General features: G+C 42.4%; 1 long non-coding RNA gene across 10 annotated transcripts in view; it reads right to left on the bottom strand.

The window, feature by feature from the left end:
• Window positions 1–21058, bottom strand: part of LOC132207985 (uncharacterized) — a 32919-nt gene that overhangs the window by 5804 nt on the left and 6057 nt on the right. For 3 of the 10 annotated variants that reach the window (XR_009444086.1, XR_009444079.1, XR_009444085.1), the window contains exons 2-7: window positions 18756–18902; window positions 15525–15793; window positions 11383–11582; window positions 10738–10884; window positions 6778–6919; window positions 238–312 (exon numbers count right to left, since the gene is read on the bottom strand). This is a non-coding gene — a long non-coding RNA (uncharacterized LOC132207985). Of the gene's footprint in view, window positions 1–237; window positions 313–6084; window positions 6210–6777; window positions 6920–10413; window positions 10543–10737; window positions 10885–11382; window positions 11583–15524; window positions 15794–18755; window positions 18903–21058 lie in introns of all 10 variants that reach the window. The other 7 variants (XR_009444082.1, XR_009444081.1, XR_009444080.1 and 4 more) reach the window with 7 other exon arrangements.

Raw genomic sequence — 21058 nt, forward strand, 5'->3', positions numbered from 1 at the left:
TTTCCTCATTCACTCTAGTCTAAGATGCCTGGCTGCCCTTATCAGATTGCATTTTCAGCAACTTTATAGACAAACGTCCTTTGAGTGGAAGGTTGTAAGGTCATGCCGAACTGATGTCTCAACAACTGCAAAACCAAGCTAATTGTAATCAATGACATCTGACAACAGGCAAGCAAGGATGCTCACAACAAAACACAGCACGAGATTACAAATTCTGCAATGTGTGAATGTACTCACAACAGAGTGCTTTCTGGAGTCGGCGGATCTTCATTGCTGGCCGATATGCAGAAAAACGCACGGTGTTTAAATCACCTGCATTCAAAAAAATCTTTAGATACATTTTTCCTAACTGTTAGTACAAACCATTTCAATTGGAACACATTCTCAACTACTCTGCAATGAATACAGGGGGATAAATATCTGCTGAAGAATACAAGGCACAGTAAAAGGACATGATAACTACTAGGTTCAATTTATTTCCACATATTTTCAAGGATGGGAACATCACTGACAGGACCAGCATTTGTTACCCATTCCTCATGTAGGTGGTCAAAAGCTACATGAAATTCATGTCATAACTGGCAAACAGCATCTAGTGAATACAGTGGAACTCACGGAAGTCTCACTGTCAGCTTTATAGTAGGAGAGAAAAGATTCAGATAATCATGCTTGGTGTAAAGTCTGCAATCTCGCCGCCTGGTTTTTCAGGGCCACAAAGGGTTTTGAGATCTGAAATTGTATATTTGACTCATGAGCACACATCAAATGCAAGTTGCCATGGATGCTATTCTGACAATTCTATGTTGCATGCAGCAAATATCTGATGAAATGATGTCGAGGAGGCAAGATATTGCCAATACTGTGATATCAGAGCTCAATGCTTAAAGTCCCTCAATGACACATTGCTGAACGTATGATCACCAGGAACATGAATAATCCCTCTGCCAGAGTTATTTAAAGACACTGTCAGCTACTTGCAGATTAATTACTGATGGATTCATAGAGCATACAAACATACAACAGTACAGCACAGGACTGGCCCTTCAGCCCACAGTGTTGTGCTGAGCTTTTACCCTCAACCTAACGTCTAGCTAACCTCCACCCTTACCTTATACTATCATCCATATGCCTGTCTAATAGCTGCTTAAATGCTCCTAATGAAGCTGACTCCACTCCCCTCTCTGGCAATGCATTCCACGCTTCTGCCACTCTCTGAGTAAAGAACCTACTTCTCACGTCTACCCGAGATCTATCTCCACTTACTTTTAAACTATGCCTCCTCATAAGAGCTACCTTCACCCTCGGAAAAAGTCTCTGGCTATCCACTCTCTATCGATGTTCATACCTGTTATTGCCAAAATGGATGTGTGTTGATATTTTTTAGACTTCTTTAAAGTTGCCAAGGTCCACATCTAAGTTCTGAAGGACTCTGTGAAAACTTCATGGCTGCTACGCAAATCATTCACAGACATGGATGCAGTAATAGACATCTGCAAAAAACCATGTAGGTCAATGATTCACATCCTGGCCAATGTCATAATGCTTTCAAGTTGCAAGTCTGCTTTGCCAGCCACTTTGGGCCATCAAAAAATTAAGGGATAGCTACTGAGCTAAAGAGCCAAGCCAATAACAACTGGGCTTCTGACTCTTACACACAACATAGAACATAGAAAAGTATAGCACAGCACAGGCCCTTCGGCCCACCATGTTGTGCCGTGGAATAATCCCACTCCAAAAATAACCTAACCTAATTTACATTCCCCTCAATTCACTGCTGTCCATGTGCATGTCCAGCAGTTGCTTAAATGTCACTAATGGCTCTGCTTCCACCACTACCACTGGCAAAGTATTCCATGCACTCACAACTCTCTGGGTGAAGAACCTCCCTCTGACATCTCCTCTATACCTTCCTCCTAACACCTTAAAACTATGCCTCGTGGCAGTCAATCCTGCCCTGGGGAAAAGTCTCTGGCTATCGACTCTATCCATTCCTCTCATTACCTTGTACACCTTGAGCAGGTCACCTCTCTTCCTCCTTCTCTCCAGAGAGCAAAGTCCAAGCTCAGTCAACCTTCTCAACCTGGTAAACCTCCTTTGCACTCTCTCCAAAGCCTCCACATCTTTCCTATAATAGGGCAACCGGAACTGGACACAATATTCCAGTGTGGTCTCACCAGGGTTTTGTACAGCTGCAGCATAACCTCGCGGCTCTAAAACTCGATCCCCCTGTCAATGAAAGCCAAAACACCATATGCTTTCTTAACAACCTTATCCACTTGTGTGGCAACTTTGAGGGAGCTATGCACTTGAACACCAAGATTCCGCGATTCCTATACACTGCCGAGCATCTGCCTTTAATCCTAGATTCAGCATCTAAATTCGACCTTCCAAAATGCATCACCTCGCATTTATCCAGGTTGAACTCCATCTGCCATTTCTCAGCCCACCTCTGCATCCTGTCAATGTCTCGCTGAAGCCTGCAATAGCCCTCAATACTATCAACGGCACCTCCAACCTTTGTGTCAGCAGCAAACATACTAACCCACCCCTCAACCTCCACATCCAAGTCATTTCTAAAAACTACAAAGAGCAGAGGCCCAAGAACAGAGCCCAGCGGGTCACCACTCAGCACTGACCTCCAGGCAGAATATTTACCATCTACAACCACTCTCTGCCTCCTGTCAGCCAACCAATTCTGAATCCAGACAGCCAAGTCACCCTGATTTCCATACCTCCTGACTTCATCAAAGTGCCTGCCGTGGGGAACCTTATCAAATGCTTTGCTGATGTCCATGTACACCACATCCACTGCTCGCCCCTCGTCAACCGGTCTCATGACCTCCTCAAAGAACCCAATCAGATTTGTAAGGCATGACCCGCCCGTCACAAAGCCATGCTGACTCCCTTTAATCACGCTCTGTGCATGTGCAACAGCACATCCACATGAAATTTGACAGGGCAGGTCCTCGTCTTCCTGAAACAAATTTTCTGCTGTCTGGATAACTCTGGGGAGGCTTCCAGCGCTTGGCAGGGGCAGCAATTGACAGAGTTGCATGATTGGGACTACAGTAGGTGAAAATAAAGGCATCACCTACTCACTAACACTCAGTTGGGTTTCTACCAGGGCCACCCAGCTCCTGGCCTCATTGATGCCCTGGTTCAAAAATGGACAAACGAGGTGAGGAAGTGAGGGCGACAGTCATTGTTCTTGACATCAAGGCCACACTTGACCAAATGTGGCATCCAGGGAACCGAGCAAAACTGGTTTTAACGGGAATGGGGGGAAAGCTCCCTGCTCGTAGGAGTCAGATTGAGCGCAAAGAAGATGGATATGTTTGTCTGGAGTTAGAATCTTGGTGGCACACTGCATGGAAATAAGCCTTTCTGCCCAACACATTATGCATCCAGAGATTATGACATTGAAGGCTCTGCTTCATGGTGCCAAATTCCTCATTACAACTATTCACAAACTCTTTTTTTGTCCTGCCTACAATGTCTGGATTCTCCACCTCCCACCGCAAGGTCTTTTCCCGTCTGAGCAAATAAGACCCGAAGATATATGAGCAGAATTAGGCCATTCTGCACACTGAGTCTGCTCTGTCATTCAAGCACGGCTGACATACTTCTGAACCCCATTCTCCTGCCTTCTCCCCATAACCCTTGATGCACTTACTTGTCCACAAACCTATTTATCTCTGTCTTAAATACACTCAATGACTTAGCCTTCGCAGTCTTCTGTGGCAATGGCTTCCACAGTTACAGACTCTCACTCTTTGCTACACAGAATAGTGTCAATCCCACTGATTATACTACATTGCGTTTATCAAGCCCCTTTGAAAGTGTGTTTTTTACCACAGTGCGATAGTCAATTTGCACATCCACCCTAAAGCTCAGGCATTCTAGTTCCGCTATCAGCCTCATTCAGTCACAGAAGAACATGGAAACTAGAAGCAGGAATAAGCCAATCAGCCCTTCAAGCCAAGTCCACCATTCAATAAGATCATGGCTGATCTTACATCTCGATATCATATTCCCACTTTCCTGTATACTTATTGAATCTTTTAACATCTAAAAATCTATCACAAAATCAAAGAATCCCTACAATGCAAAATGTTTTCAGCTGATTAAGTCGACACTGACCCTTCGAAGTGCATCGTGTCCAAGACTGGCCCCTCCATCCTTGCCCCGTAACTATGCATTTACCATGCCTTATCCACTTGGCCTGCATATTTTTGGACTGTGGGAAGAAACCGGAGCACCTGGTGGAAACCCACACTGACACAGGGAGAATGTACAAACTCCACACGGATAGTTACCCAAGAGTGGAATCAAAACAGGTCAGTGGCACTGTGAGGCAGCAGTGGTGAGCCACCGAGCCACCTTGTCTTGTTCTTGAATACATTCAGTGATGGCCCCCATGGTCTTCTGTGGTTGAAAATTTCACAGATTCACTCTGCTTGAATGACGAGATGTTGTCCTCATCCTAGTCCTAACTGATCTACCCCAAATTCTGAGACTGTGACCCCTGGTCCTAGCACCACAAACAGGGAAAATAGCTTCCCTGCATTGAGTTCATCTGGCTCAGTTCCAACTTTCTATATTTCAATCAGATCCACCCCTCATCTTTTTAAACTCTCATGAACACAGGCCCAGTTGAATCCATAACTCACCACAGGACAGTCCTACTTTCCCCAGTATTAGCGTAATGAACCTCCACCATCGACCTCTCCTGCGCCTGAAGACTGACCAAATCAGACAAACACAAACTTAAAGGCTGTGACTGCCTCTTGGTGCAAAGAATCCTTCTGATGTGTCCCAGCATCCCTAGATCAGCCTCCAGCTCATAAACACAAGCTACTCAAACATTAAGTGCTTACAGCAAACATGCTTGCACCAGACCATACTGGAACACAGGAGCTCTTACATGTTGTAGCCGAGTTCTAATTAATGACTTTGCTATTTTTATTTAATTATATATATTTACTTATGTTTTCATAAAGCTTATTAACTTTACCATCAGTTGCATCATGTTAAACCATGGGAAGAGAATAAGCCACAATCACCACTTCTTCTCTAGCACTGGAAGAATCAATTATTGAAGGCTGAGAAGTTAGAAAAGGCAATCGTAATTTTTTTTCTTGATTCAACCTCGGGATGAGGGCGTCACTGGCGAGCCAGCATTTATTGCCCAGCCCTGATTACCCAAAGGGCAGTTAAAAGTCAACCACATTGCTGTGGGTCTGGAGTCACATGCAGACCAGGCCAGGTAAGGATGGCAGTTTCCTTCCCTAAAAGGCATTAGTGAACCTGTTGAGCTTTTCCAACAAGCAACAACGGATTCATGGTCATCATCAGATTGTGAATTCTGGATATTTATTGAATTCAAATTCCACCATCTGCCACAGCGGGATTTGAATCCAGGTCCCCAGAACATGATTTGTCTCTCTGGATGAACAGTCCAGTGACAATACCGTGAGGCCATCGCCTCCCCTAAGATGGATAATTTATACATCCCTAACACAAAAGGCTGAGTTAACTCAGTTGAGACTTGGGTTCATCAAGCCCAAACGCTCTTCAAAGGTGAATTTGTTAAAACTCCACTTAAAATTGGGAACTTCTGAACTTAAATTGCACAATTCAGTTATTGCTAATAAATTACAAATAAAATTAGGTTTGTCCAAAGGGTTAAGACTTTCTTACCCACAAACCACCTGTATTCAGTTCAGTGGATCTACATTCTGGCCAACACTTAGCATTCAATCAATATCACAAAGTAAGTGGTCATTTTTACAGTTCTGTTTGTGAAAGCCTTCTGCGCATATATTTGTTGCTGTGTTTCCGACATTACAAACATACTTCAAAAAATTACTTCATTGGTTATACAGTGCTTTTAGTTGTTTAGTGCCTGTCGAAGCTGAAATATGAACCAAAGTTCTTTGTTCTTGTTTTTCATTTAATGTCACAGATGTTGTCTGTCACTCCTAATTATACATTATTTCAAGTATTTTTAGCCGACATGAATGCATCTAAATAGATCTAAACACATAGGTATATTTGCCTAGAATCCAGAATTTACTTTGGTACCTTTTGGAGTCACAATGATCTGACAGTGGCACAGAACCAGAGTCCTATTATCAATCTACTGACCGAATGAGTGAAAATATTCAGTCATTTTTGGATGGTCCCAACAGGTACTCTGAGTCTGGTGGCTAGATAGAGGATGCACAAAACATAGAAGCTTCCACTATAACACTCTGAAAACATTTCTTATCAGAAGTATTATCTATTAATATATGAGATTCAATGGCAAGCCATTCAGAACTGAAATCAGGAAGCACTTGTATCTTAATACAAACAACAGTCAAGATCTCAAATACTCTCTCATAAAAGAATGTGGGTGCTGGATCAATAACAATGAGTGTAACTGAAATTATTTTTGATAGCTAAGGCTATGAAAGGACATAGAAGAAAGGGAGGTAAACAGACTGACGACAAAAAATGCCGGAGACCACAGTAGGTCAGGCAAGCAGCCATGGAGAGAAAGCAAGCTAATGTTTTCAGTCGACATGACTTTTCAGCAGGTAAACAGAGTTGAAGCTCAGACTAGCTGTGGTTTAACTGAATGGTTTATGCACAGAACAGCAAAACCGGTCTGCTTCTGCACCCATTTAGAATGGTTCCTTCTGTTTTATGTACTGTTTTTCGAACCAAACTTAACCACTTCACAATTTTCTGTATTACATTTAATCTACAACATCAACTGGTGCCTCTCCTCACCTTGACCTCCAACTTGCAGCCTCTCTCCACTCCCAAACCTCTGGGTTGTGCCCTCTCCTGCTTCTCAATCTCCAAGTAAGAGCCTCTTTTCCTTCCCTCCGTGACCTCAGGGTTGCAGTCTCTGCCTCCTCACCTCCTGCTGCTATTCAACAATAAATAAAACACAGAACACAGAACATTACAGCACAGTACAGGCCCTTCGGCCCTCGATGTTGTGTCGACCTGTCAGACCGATCTCAAGCCCATCTAACCAACACTATTCCATGTACGTCCATATGCTTATCCAACGACGACTTGAATGTACCTGAAGTTGGCAAATCTACTACCATTGCAGGCCAAGCGGTCCATTCCCTTACTACTCTCCGAGTCGAGAAACTACCTCTGACATCTGTCCTGTATCTTTCACCCCTCAATTTAAAGCTATGCCCCGTCGTGCTCGCCGTCACCATCCAGAAAAAAGGCTCTCCCTATCCACCTCATCTAACCCTCTGATTATTTTATATGTTTCAATTAAGTCACCTCTCAGCCTTCTTCTCTCTAATGAAAACAGCCTCAAGTCCCTCAGCCTTTCCTCGTAAGACCTCGTAATGTGGCAGGGGGATGGGAGCCAAATGCACAGGTTAGTGGGCAGTAACAAGATAATAACTACAGCCTGTAAGGAACTAGATAATGAAGTCAGTGTGACTAAGAGGAAGAGTAGACACAGAGCAGATGATGAACGCTGATGGACAGGTAGTCTGAGGTACATTTGTTTCAATGCAAGAAGTGTGTAGTGAGCTATCAACGCAAGGTAGCTCAACTGTGGGGTCCTGACAAAAGTTCTCAAAACTGAACGAGTTGAACTGCTGGGACAGGACAGATTTAGCAAATATCATGTGTGGCACAGCACAATTTTTGACAAAACAAATCTGAATTCTCAGACAAAGATGCATGAAAACTGATGCTATCATAAATCAGGAACTATATTCAGAATTCTCAGAAAGCTCAATGAGAAACTATGAAGAACTACTGCAATATTTATATTTTATTATCTACAATCTGATTTAAGTATTTCACAAACAATGAAAACGCATATTTTTTCACATTTTTCATTTCAGTGGTTCAGCCAGTTATTTTCTAACCACCATCTTTATCAGGCCGAAAAGCCATAACTAGTGGAGTGCCACAGGGATCAGTCCAAGGACGAGAATTATTTACTCTCTATATTCCTAACTTAGAGGAGGGGACAAGGCATAAATTCATTCAAATTTGCTGATGCTACAAAAATAGAGTAAGGGAATGTTGTCATGAGGACAGAAAGAATCTGCAAGGGGATAGACAGGTCAAGCAAGTCGGAAAAAAGTTGGCAGAGAGAGTTTAATGTCGGAAAGTACACTTTGGTAGGAAGGATCAAAAGATAGACTCTAAAGAAAATGCATGGTAGGGGACTTGGATGCTCTCGTCCATGAAACACATACTAGCATGCAGGTGAATGATTGCTTTGTTGCTGACACATGTACTGAGATACTGTGAAAAGTGTTGATTTGCATGCTGTGTAGGCAAATCACACCGTACAAAGTGCAGAATAGTGTTACAGCCAGAGAGAAGAGGCTGAGAGAGAGAGATCAGAATTAACATTTGAGAGGTCCATTCAAAAGTCACAACAGGAAAGTGGCTGTTCTTAAATCTATTTGTACGCTTATTCAAACTGATATCCTCTGCCCGACAGAAGAGGACGGAAGAGAGTATAATCAGAGTGAGGGGGTATTTTGATTATGTTGGTTGCTTTCTCAAGGTAGTGGGAAGTGTAGATGGAGTCAATGGATGGAAGGCTAGTTTGCGTGACGGATTGGGCTGTGCTCATGATTCTCTTTCGCTTCTTGCAGTCTTGGGAACAGCAACTGCCATACCACACAGTGATGCATCCAGATAGGATGCATCTACAAAAACAGGTAGGGTCCTCATGGACATGCTGAATTTCCTTAGCCTCCTTGACCATCATGTCGACATGGATTGGCCAGGACAGATTGTTGGTGAGCAACATTCCCAGGAACTTCACACTATCAACCATCTCCACCTCAGCACCATTGCTGCAGACAGAAGCTTCCTGAAAAAAATGACCAGCTCCTCCATTTTGCTTATGCTGATGGACAGATTGTTATCTTTCCATCATGCCAGCAAGCACTCAATTGCTTTTCCTGTAATCTCACTTATTGTTGTTTGAGGTCCGACCTACAATGGAAGCGTCATCAGCAAACTTGTAAATGGAGTTGGGGCCACGCAGTCATGATTGCATAAGGAGTATAGAGTAGGGGCAGCTTTGCTGGGCACCGGTGTTGAGGCTTACGGTGGAGCAAGTGTTGTCATCTATCCTTACTGATTGTGGTCTCTGGGTCAGGAAGTCGAGAATCCTGTTACACAGAGGGATGCTGAGGCGCAGGTCTCAGAGTTTAGAGAGGAGTTTGTTTGGAATTACAGTGTGGAAGGTGGTGCTCTGATCAATAAGTAACAGACTGATGTAGGTATCCTTGTTATCCAGACATTCCAGGGATGACTGTCAGGCCAGGGAGACGGTATCAGCTGGAGACCTGTTGCAGTGGTAGGTGAATTGCAAAGGATCAAAGCACTTTGGTAGGTTGGAGTTGATGTGAGCCATGACGATGGTGATGCAAGTAATTAAGAAGGCAAATGGAATTTTGGCCTTTATTGTAAGGAGGTTTCAGTTTAAAAATGGGCAAGTGTTTTTGCAACTGATCAGGCTATTGAGGAGGTCACACTTGGAGAAATACAAGAAAGGATACACAGCCATAGGAAGCAGTTCAAAAGAGACTCACCGGGCTGATTCATCGGATCATGATTTATCAAGAATGGTTGCACAGAAGGTCTTTATTCATTCAAGTTTAGAAGAATGAGGGGTGATCTTACTGAAACACAAAATTTTGAGAGGGCTTGACAGGCTAGATGTGAAGACAATGTTTCCATTATTGTGGAAATCTCAAACTCAGCAACATAGTTACAGAAGAAGGGAACATTTATTGAAACCTGAGATGCAAAGGAATTTCTTCTTTCAGCAGGTAGCGATTGTTTAGAATACAAGAGAATTGTGAAAGGTAGATCACTGGAAGTATTTAAAGAAGGTGGTAGATAAGATTTTTGAAATAGAGAACTTGAGCGGTCTGAGAAGCTGGTATAGAAGAGGAGTTGAGTCCTGGGCAGGTCAGCCATCTCTTATCGGATGGTGAGGTAGGGTCAAGAGGTAGAACATCCAGATCCTGGTGCTATTTATGTTTTTGTCTGCTTGCTAGAACCGATAAGGAGTTTTATTGTGCTACATGGCCAAGCGAGCTGCTGACACAGAACAAGACTGAAATAATTTGCTCAATAAAACATTTCATGCGGCTTTATGGGATAAATAAAACTTTCATCTACTACTTTGCTGACATCAATCAAAATCTGCTCAATTGAAAGAAATACATGCAGTTCAGACAACTTTATGTCATTCTTCCCTTCAATGCATCAAGTATATCTTTGTTGTAATTCATTAAAGTATGTCTTTCTCAGGGACTTAAAATATGAAACAATACATAATACTGAAGTGTACAGCAGTGAGCACAATGTTCCAATTCCAAATTCTTTTAGATGGATCGGGAAAAATACCTGCTACCTGCAGCTTCATCCTGAATATATTCAAATTGTTCCAGTCCTGAACCATTTCAGACTGTAGTTCGGATGCTCACATCTCTCACTATTTGGATTTTGTTTTGCGATTACATTCTAAAGTGCAAACTACAGACAAGAACATTGTATTTTTGAAAAAGTTATATGATAAAATTGGATAACTTCATAAACCATGATAATAAAATATTAATTGCTTGCTTCAGTTGAAAGGGTTCTTTATCTTGCTCATATATTTGAAGCCAAATTATTTGGACATACTTTCTTCAACAGATTGGCTAGTTTAGAAAATGTTTTCACTGTTACCTGTATAAATTTCAACCTCATATTTAGGTCATCAAGCTGGTGAGAAATCTTTGGAGAGAAAGAGACATCAAGCGGAGATAACTGACATCCCAGATCATTTAATATTTTGACTTCTTGTTTGACTGGGGCAATTTCTTCTTTAAAAACCTAATGGAGAGGAAGCGTATAAAATCTGAGAAACATCCTGAAATTAATGATTAAATGTTAATAAGAAATTAAGTTAAAACTAAAATCCTAATATTAAATATAATATACAAAAGCATCTGCTGGAAATGACATTTAATTAATAAAGATCTCGAGTTAAAAGTAACAGTGACGATGAAACTATCATAAATTATTTTAACAGAAAACTGAATTCACTAATCTATTCTTTCGGGAAGGGAATCTGCATCCCTTCACAATTCTGGTATCTGACTTCAAATTCACAGGAATATGGTTGACTCTCTACTGACTTCCAAAATGGCCTACCAAGCCATTCCTGGATGGGAAATGAATGTTAGCCTTGCTATCAGTGCCCTCATCCTGTGAAAGAATGCTTTAAAAAATGTGGATTTAATAAATGTAAAAGTAAGGAACAAAACAGGACAAATCAACTCAACAAGGCTTTGAAGGATAATACTACTTAGTCCTGTTCTTCTTTCTTACGTTACGTTCTCTCGCATGAAGGGTCGAGGCCCGAAATGTCAACTTTTGTGCTCCTGAGATGCTGCTTGGCCTGCTGTGTTCATCCAGCTCCACACATTGTTATCTCGCATTCTCTAGCATCTGCAGTTACCATTATCTCTCGCAAGCAAAGGTTGATGTGTTTCAAAACCCAATCTCAGATTTTGCAGGCAGTCCTTAACCTGAAAAAATACCAAATATGTACAAAGAAGAAAACTGGAGGTGAAACCATTCAAACAATTTTCATTGGCACAACAAATGTTCAAACTGTAAAAGCAGGTTAAGCACCTGTATATGAGGACACTGTACTCAAACTTTAAACAGACACTTACAGCCAACAAATGCGAGAAACATCCATTTCTTTCTGGATTACCAATTTTGCTGTTGAGAAAATAGGCCTAGACTTAGCAATGTAAATTCAAACAAGATAGCACCCTCTCAGATCTCAACACTCACAGTCATAGAGTTCTGTTTTCACAGGTTGGAGTATAATAGCATCAAGTACAACACACCAAATCTTCTTTGGTACCTTTTCCTTCCATAAAACTGCTTGTAATAGATGCGCACAGAATTCATTTTATACACATTTAAATGTTTCTAAGTTCAAGAGGCCAGTTCCAGCACTTCGACTTGCATCTTCTTCATCATCACAACAGAACAAAATAAAGACCCACTCTTTCTAAGTCACGTTTTCAATTGTTAGTGACAAGGTGAAGTGCGAGAACTGCTCACTCGATGTTAAAATCACTTAACTATGTACCTATATATTTCAATCCTGTGAAATATGTGGAATGAATTCGAGAAAAGGATTAATTTTTTTGCTCTGGGAGAGAGCTGGTACAGATAAAATAGGTTGAATGGCCTTCTCCCATGCTAAAAATGTCCATAACTGTTCTTGGCGCTGCTAAATTAAAGTGGGCATCCTTTCATTATGACTGTGAGGCGCAGCATGTTATGATAGATGGCATAATGGAGAAATCCTTTGTTATTAATAAACTTTTCAGCACGAGGCATCCTTCCGAAGTCAAATGTTCGACCTATGCCTGTTGCACTGACTTGGTTCCAAACACTTATAATGTGGAGGTGCTGGTGTTGGACTAGGATGGACAAAGTCAGAAGCCACATGGCATCAGGTTATAATCTGACAGGTTTATTTGAAATCACACAAGCTTTTGAAGTGCAGTCCCTTCATCACGTGCGGTCAGAGAGGAAAACACACAGGCACACAATTTATAAGCAGACAGATCAAAAGATCATACAACTGGTGTGAGTGGAGTGTCAGATAATAAGTCTTCATCCAGGATGTTTGTTTAGTTGCAGATATTTTGTTGAAGAAACACACAGCTTGTAGTCACAGTCAGTGTGGTGTGTTATAAATTCCTGGTTTTGAAATAAAGGTTAAAACTCTAAGACAGATTCTGAACACAAGCCTCTAAACTACAAGTCAGAGTCTGACCCGAGATGTCACCTTGTACATTCCAGTTGCGCTGCCTGATTATCATGACAGCACAGCACTGACATTGACTTTATAAACACTTTACTTGCTTATACAGGCTACCAAGAGTGTTAGAGAGTTATTATCTGACACTCCACTCAGGCCAATTCTATGATCTTTTGATCTCTCTGCTTATAAATTGTTTGTCTGTGTGGTCACCTCACCAACTGCACCTGATGAAGGGGCTGCACTCCAAAAGCTTGTGTGACTTGAAATGAGCCTGTTGGACGATAAGCTGGTGTCATGTGACTTCAAACAGTCATAGACTGTGTTTTCAGTCCTACCGTGACTTGACAAGAAGCCAACTTCTTAAAATTTAGAAAATGAGAAGTATGTCGAGCCTTGAGCCTTTAAAAAAGGAAATATTACAACCATAGTACAGTCAGACAGTAAAGACAGAAGGAATGATTTAATCAACTGTGTCTGACACCACACAATTAATCCCCCTGATGGAAGAAAGGTTGGCTGTGTTCTCTTTCTTCAGGAACATTCAGCTAATACCACCTTACTACTGCTTGTTTTATTCATCTGGTGTTCCATATAATTCCTTTCAGTCTTGGTCAAACCTTCATGTAATTTATTTAAATTTTCAAGAAAATAAATTTAACTTTATATTCCACAATTTTAACATTTCCTTTGAAGGTTTGAATGGTTCACTTAGTACACTTCACATGTGGTGTTCATAATTGGAGAAGATGGTGGAAAAATCAAGATATATTAACAAGTAAACAAATGGCTAACTTCTGTTTTCTTGTCAGTAATGCCTTTTGAACAGAACATAAAGTTGCGGAACTATGTAGAGATAACAATTTAAAACTGGGAAGACCACTGTTTGTGGTCCCCACACCAACCTCTATTCACTGCCTACTGACTGCATTACTCCGCCTTGGCAACAATGTAATGTTACGCTTGTCTCAGCACAACCTTGGCATCTTGTTTATCCCACGATGAACGTCCGACCACACATTCATGCAATCCCTGAAGCTGTCTCTTTCCATCTTTTCAATCCTGCCTACCTGTCTCTTGTCTTGGCTCATTAGCAGTGAAACCTTCATCTGGAACTACTTCACTCTGGGCCTGACAATACCAATGCATTCCCTGCTGGAGTCCCACTTTTGCCCATTGAACACTTGAGGTCATCTAAAACTCCAGTGCATGAGTCTCATCTTGAACCAAGTCCTATTCTCTGTACTTTCCACCTAACTGATACTATTAACAGTAATTTTATTGAATTCTCATTTTTGTTTACAAATCGTTCCTTGGCTATGCCTATCGCTACTTTGGTAATCCCCACCAATCCAACCATACTTGAGGATATCGGCACTCGTCTAATTACGTCCTCTTGCCCACTCTTGATTTCAAACGGCCCACTACTGGTTGCCAAACATTTAATTGTGTAGGCTTCAAACCCAAGAAGAGACTTCCTCCACCTTCAGCGAGCAAACTCGCATCCAGAACCTCAACCTGAGCACAAATCTTTCAAAACTCACTAACTTCCTACACCTCTTAGCCTCTGTACATTTCCTCTTTTAAGGCACTTTTTCAAACAATCCTCTTTGATCAAGCTCTTGATCATCTGAACTAACAACTTAATAAGGCTCAGTTGTATTCTGGGATCGTTAATACTCCTTTCAGATGTCTTCAAAGTATCCCTCCATTAAAGAGATTTTATAAGTGGTTGAAGTCATTGCCAAGCAGAGGGGGACGAATTGGGGAGTTATTTCAAAGAGCTATGATATGCCAAATGACCTCCTTCCACACTGGCCAACTCTGATTGCACAAAAACAAAAATGATTTTCAGACTTGGGAAGATCCTTCAAAAATGTCACAAGTAACCAGCTTTTGGGCAGAGTCAAGCTGCTGAGATGATAGACCAGGATTTAGGGGTACCAGGAGTGATAATATGCTGAACACAATCAAATTTTGAGGTTGTACAAGGATGTGGTCTTCAGCATTTTTGACACTTGGACCATCTTCCTTCCTTTCCACTGAACAAGTCAAATAGCGGCAGCACAATGTTGCATGGCCGCTCAAGCTTGCTCCACCATTGATGATGATTGTGGCTGGTCTTCCACATCAATTAAACTTTTGCTCATATCTCATCCGCTTTTCAAAACATCGATCTATTCAGTAGTATCCCTCTCGTGTAGTATCCCTCTCGCTAACTTCATGAGAATTCTATTCAAATTCCGTGGGCTGAACAGTTGGTTTGTGATGCAGAGTGATGCCCTGCAGAGAGGGCTCAATTGCCACACCAGTGACCTTACCACAAAGGATCTTCGCCTCAACCCCTTTACTTGCCCGAGGCATGGTGATCTTCAGGTTAAATCATAACCAGTTGTGTCTCTCTAAGGAGTGGCCAAATGGCGTGGTCAGACTTCACCTTTAGTCCTGATAACATGGCAACAAGCAGATAACTCACTTGATGTCACTGACCAATAAAATCCTCAATTATACTCATATTACCAATGTGATATCATCAGAAGGCATGCTCAACTAAGTTTTAATTTACAAATTAAGTTAACAACCATTCAATCAATATTACTTCACTACTCATATTACTGATCGTCTCCATACAACATTGCGGTTACATCTGTTCATAAGTGAAGTGTAAAGTAATTGCACTTACTGTGGTTTTATCCATGTGATCCTGCAATGCGTCAATAAACAGGTCATTCACAGGTTGCCAATCAATGTGGACCCCCTCAGCTGTTATCACATGAGACTCAAGATCATCCAGAGCTTTCTGCAGTTCTTGAAGTTTCTCTAACGCCTTTTCCACCTTGTTCTGCCAGTTGCTCGCATGGGTTTTCAATTGCTCCCAATTTTCCTTCACGTCAATTGACTGCTTGCAGACAGCTTTGGCAATTCTCTGGGCTCTCTCTTCCGGGGTAGATTCTGGAAATATGAAGTGCAAATAATTTATCAACTATTCATGACTTGGATCTATAGAACTTAAGTGTTCTTTCTAAACCCCTTTCCTTTAAAAGGTCTCAGGACTTTCTCCTGAAATTGGGAATACATAGTATAAGACTAAAGATTTTATGACAGGCACATCAATGATAAATTCTGTAATTAGCTAGCAGGTCACGGAGCCATTAACGGGGAATCACGGAGAACCAATACAAAGCCGAATAAAATTCGGCCGATATTTGAAATTTATGACTACCAAGCAAACTTTAAAAAAGGAAAAGGATTAGAGTGACTAAACGGGTAAAATTCTCAACAAAAGATATGAAAAATCCTTTCAGGATATCTTTCATAGCTATGAAACAAACATCCAAAATAAACCAACTTTCATCTTTCAGGACAGGCAAGTTAGAATGACAAACCCTAAGTCTCCCCTGCATAGTTCTCTCCAGAACTCACTTAATGAGGTTGTTAAGACACATCGAGATCACAAAGTGTGCAGCTGGACGAACACAGCAGGCCAAGCAGCATCTCAGGAGCACAAAAGCTTAGATGTTGGGCTGAGACCTTTCATCAGAAAAGGGGAAGGGGGAAGAGGGTTCTGAAATAAATAGGGAGAGAGGGGGAGGCGGATTGAAGATGGATAGAGGAGAAGATAGGTGGAAAGGAGACAGACAAGTTAAAGAGGTGTGGATGGAGCCAGTAGAGATGAGTGTAGGTGAGGAGGTAGAGAGCGGATAGGTCAGTCCGGGGAGGACGAACAAGTCAAGGAGACGGGACGAGGTTAGTCGGTACGAAATGGAGGTGCGGCTTGAGGTGGGAGGAGGGGATAGGTGAGAGGAAGAACAGGTTAGGGAGGTGGGACAAGCTGGGCTGGTTTTGGGATGCAGTTGGGCTCGTTTTGGGATGCAGTGGGGGAAGGGGAGACTTTGAAGCTTGTGAAGTTCACATTGATACCATTGGGCTGCAGGGTTCCCAAGCGGAATATGAGTTGCTGCTCCTGCCCCCTTCAGGTGGCATCATTGTGGCACTGCAGGAGGCCCATGATGGACATGCCGTCTAAGGAATGGGAGGGGGAGTTAAAGGAGTTAAAATGGTTGGCGACTGGAAGGTGCTGTTGTTGATTGCGAACCGAGCGGAGGTGTTCTGCAAAGCAAACATGAGATTTTTGTCTTCAACCTTGCACTCACTGGAGCACTGCAGCAAGCCTGAGACAGAGATTTTGGCCAGGGATCATGATGGGGTGCTCAAGTGACAGGCAATTGGAAACCTGGGGCCATTTTTATGGACAGAATATAGGTGTTCAGCCAAGTGGTTGGTCAGTCTGTGTTTCGTCTCCCCGATGCAGAGCGAGACAATATTGAGAGCAGTGAATACAGTAGACTAGATTGAGTGAAGTGTGGGTAAATCGCTGCTTCCCCTGGAAGCCTTGGATAGTGAAGCGGGAGGAAGTAAATGGGCAGATGTTATGCCTTCTGTGGTGGCATGCAAAGTGCTGTCGGGTTATGGGGAGGTGTTGTGAACGGATCAGGAGTGGACCGAGGTGTCCTGATGGAATGGTCCCTGCGGAAGGCTGACAAGGGAGGGGAGGGGAATATATGCCTGGTGGTGGGATCTTGTTAGAAATCGTGGCTGATGTTCTTCTCGATGTGGATATTGATGGGTTGGTCATTGAGGACCAGGGTACCTCATCAGGGGTGAGGCCAAAGTGTAGGACATGGGTTGGACATGGCCGAGAGCTCTGTCAACCACGAACGCAAGGAATGCTCAGTTGAGGAAGAATGCAGACATTTCGGAAGCCCTCCAACAGAAGACGATATCATGAGAACAAGTGGATCTGTCTGGACAGTCCTGTTTGAAGATTTTAGGAAGTAAGACTCTGTTGTTTGTCATAAAGGATATGGTTAAGTGATCATATTCAAACTGAAGAGACCAAGAATGTGAGCCTGCAGAATGGGTGGAGAACCATGCCTCTAGGAATTCCTCTGCGTGTCTACACTTGGCTTGGGCTACTATGGTTACCTTGTCCCAGTTTCATATGAGTGGCGTGATTCTCCACCCATAATGCAACCAACAAACAGATACAATTGGACTGCACATACAAACCCATACAGATCAAAACCCGAAATGACAGTACTCATGGTAACAGACCGGACAGTATAAATTCCAGACAGAGTAAAGTAACATTGTTTCGTTGGAGGCTCTACTGGTGATGTCACCAATCATGGTGACGAAACGTCTCAATGAAAACAAGCCAGCTCGGCGAGCAAGTCAACAACCTCAATTTGAGCTACCTTGTTCAAGTGTTTCATTTTTGATCTTGAATGTTAAATCTCGCTCCAACACAGGGACGGAGGATTACTGTTAACAGCTGCATTCTAACTAATTCAAATCGAATCATTGTTTTGACCAGTCCAGAGATGTGCAGGTTAGGTGGATTGGGAATGCTGAATTACCCACATTGCCCACATACGTGTAGGTTAGGTATATTAGCCATGGGAAATGCAGGCTGACAGGGATAGAGTAGGGAATGGGGATGGGTCTGGGTGGGATGCTCTTTGTAGGGTTGCTGTGGACTTCTTGAACTGAATGGCCTGTTTCCACACTGGGGATTCTATAAAACTAGGTTTTACTGAATTAGTGAGAAAGTGAGTTTACCAATTGCTAAACGCAAGAAGTCATAAGGCACCACAAATACACACAAGTTAGAAACAAGAAATTAGCTCAAAAAACATAACCGTTAAGAGGGATACGGATAGTTCAGCCTTTGGATTGTTTGTGAGGAATAGAAAGTGGGATGTTGTGGCCACTACATTGGGCGATCCCCGGAATGCTTATGTGAATTCAGCAGTTAATTTTGAGATTCTTGTTGAAACTTTTGACCTTGGTTCCTTTTTGACATTGCCCTGGTTTGCAGAGCTCAGAGCAAGAGATTTTCTTTTCTTCTTACCTGCAGCAGAGGCCTATGAAATGGCTGTCCTAGAACTGTGACCTCCACAACTCCGTAGACCACACGAGCATAGTCGCCCAGGAATACACACACACTGACATTAAAGAACTATTGGGATAACAATACTCAGCATGGGACTGGAAAAGACTGCATGTAGAAACAGAAAACAGCTGTAAATAGTGTCAAGAGGTGAAATAAAGTTATAAATCAAAATTAATGACTCTTTGCTTGCGTGCTCATTGTATTCAGAACAAAATCAACAAATTCGTAGCACACATACAGGTTGACGGGCATGATTTGAGAGCTATTACAAAGACATGGTTATAAGGCGATCAACACTGGAGGTAAATGTGCAGGGCTACGTGACATTCCAAAAAGACAGGCAAGAGGGAAACTGACTAAGCGATGAAATTACTGTGAGAACAAGAAACGATCTTCAATCGGAAGACATAGAATCCAATTTTATTTATTTGCTAATGGGAGGACGACATCACTAGCTCGGCAGTGTTTATTGTCCATCCCGAATTGCCCAGGGGACAGTTCAGAGTCAATCATCTGGCTGTGGGTCTGCAGTCACATGTAGGCCAGACCATGTAAGGATGGCAGTTTCCTTTCCGAAAGGACATCAGTGAAGCAGGTGGGTTTTTCTGACATTTGACAATGGATTCATGGTCATCATTAGATTCTTCATTCATGATTTTCTTTTGTATTCAATTCAAATTCCACCACCTGCTGTGCTGGGATTTGAACACAGGTCCCCAGAATGTTATCTAAGTCTCTGAATTAACAGTCCAGCAATAATACCAATCGGCTATTTCCTCCCCAACCTTGGAACAAGAAAACCTGTAGTTGACTCCCACATGGGGAAAAACACTGAACCAGGAGCTTCTTAAACGGGGTGATCGCCTCTCCTTACATTTTAAGATAGCTATGAATAATCAGGACCTTGGGGGAAGCTACGAAATTGTGGGAAGGAAAATTACATCAGTATTAGGTAGGAGCTGAGCAGTATTAATTGGGAGGAGCTTTGATTGAACAAGTCGGCATTTGATACGCGGGAGATATTTAAAGACCTACTGATCAGCGTTCAGAACTGGCCTATTCCAGGGAAGGAGGAATGACAAGGATGGCAATCTAAGGACATATGGACAGAAGAAATAAAGGAGTAGGTCATCTGTCTCTTCCAGCTCGCTCCGCCATTCAATAAGGTCATCGCTGATCTTTTTGCGGACTCAGTTCCACTTACCCTCCCATTCACCATAACACTCAATTCCTTTCCTGTTCAAAGATCTATCTGTCTTGGCCTTTAAAACATTCAACCAGGGAACCTTGACTGTTTCACTGAGCAGAGAATTCCACAGATTCACAACCCTTTGGATGAAGAAGCTCATCCTCAACTCAGTCTTCAAACTGTTCACCCTTATTTTGAGGCTGTGCTGCCTGGTTGTAATTTCACCCATCAGCGGAAACAACTTCCGTGTTTCTTTCCTATCTATTTCTTTCATCATTTTAAAAGGTGCTATTAGAACACCCCTCATTCTTCGAAGTCTCAGAGAGTGCAATCCAAGTCTCCTCAATCTCTCCCCATACAGCAACATTTTCAATTGTGGAATCAATCTTGTGAAGCTCCTTTGCACCCCCTCCACTGCCAGCACATCCTTTCTCAAGTGAGGAGACTAAAACTGTACAAACTATTCGACATCAAGCCTCACCAGCACCCTATACAACTTAAGCATCCCCTCCCGATTTTTAAACTCAATTCCTTTGCTGTTCAAAGATCTGTCTGTCTTGGCCTTTAAAACATTCAACCGGGGAATAGCAGCATGCTACAATTTTTCACCATTTAACTAATACTCCATTTTGCCCTAATTGCTACCAAAATGGAGTCTCACATTTACCATCGTTGCACTCCATCTGCCATTGTCCATTCACTGACACTTTCTGCGTCCTTCTGCAGATGTTCATTATCCTTTTCACACAACACTAAAATGAGTGGTAGAGTAATCTGTGAACTGTAACTGAACATAGAAGAACACAACGCAGAACAGGCCCTTCGGCTCTCCATGTTACGCCGACCTGTGAACTAATCGAAGCCCATTCCCCTGCACTATCCTATTGTCAAACATATGCTGATCCAAGGGCTGTTTAAATGCCCCTCATGTGGCTGAGTTAACTTCATTGGCAGGCAGGGCATTCCACGCCCTTACCACTCTCTGAGTAAAGAACCTGCCTCTGACATCTGTCTTAAATCCATCACCCCTCAATGTGTAGCTGCACCCCCTTGTACAAGCTGAAGTCATCAT

Source organism: Stegostoma tigrinum, unplaced genomic scaffold, assembly GCF_030684315.1.
Source record: "Stegostoma tigrinum isolate sSteTig4 unplaced genomic scaffold, sSteTig4.hap1 scaffold_237, whole genome shotgun sequence".
Lineage (NCBI taxonomy): Eukaryota > Metazoa > Chordata > Chondrichthyes > Orectolobiformes > Stegostomatidae > Stegostoma > Stegostoma tigrinum.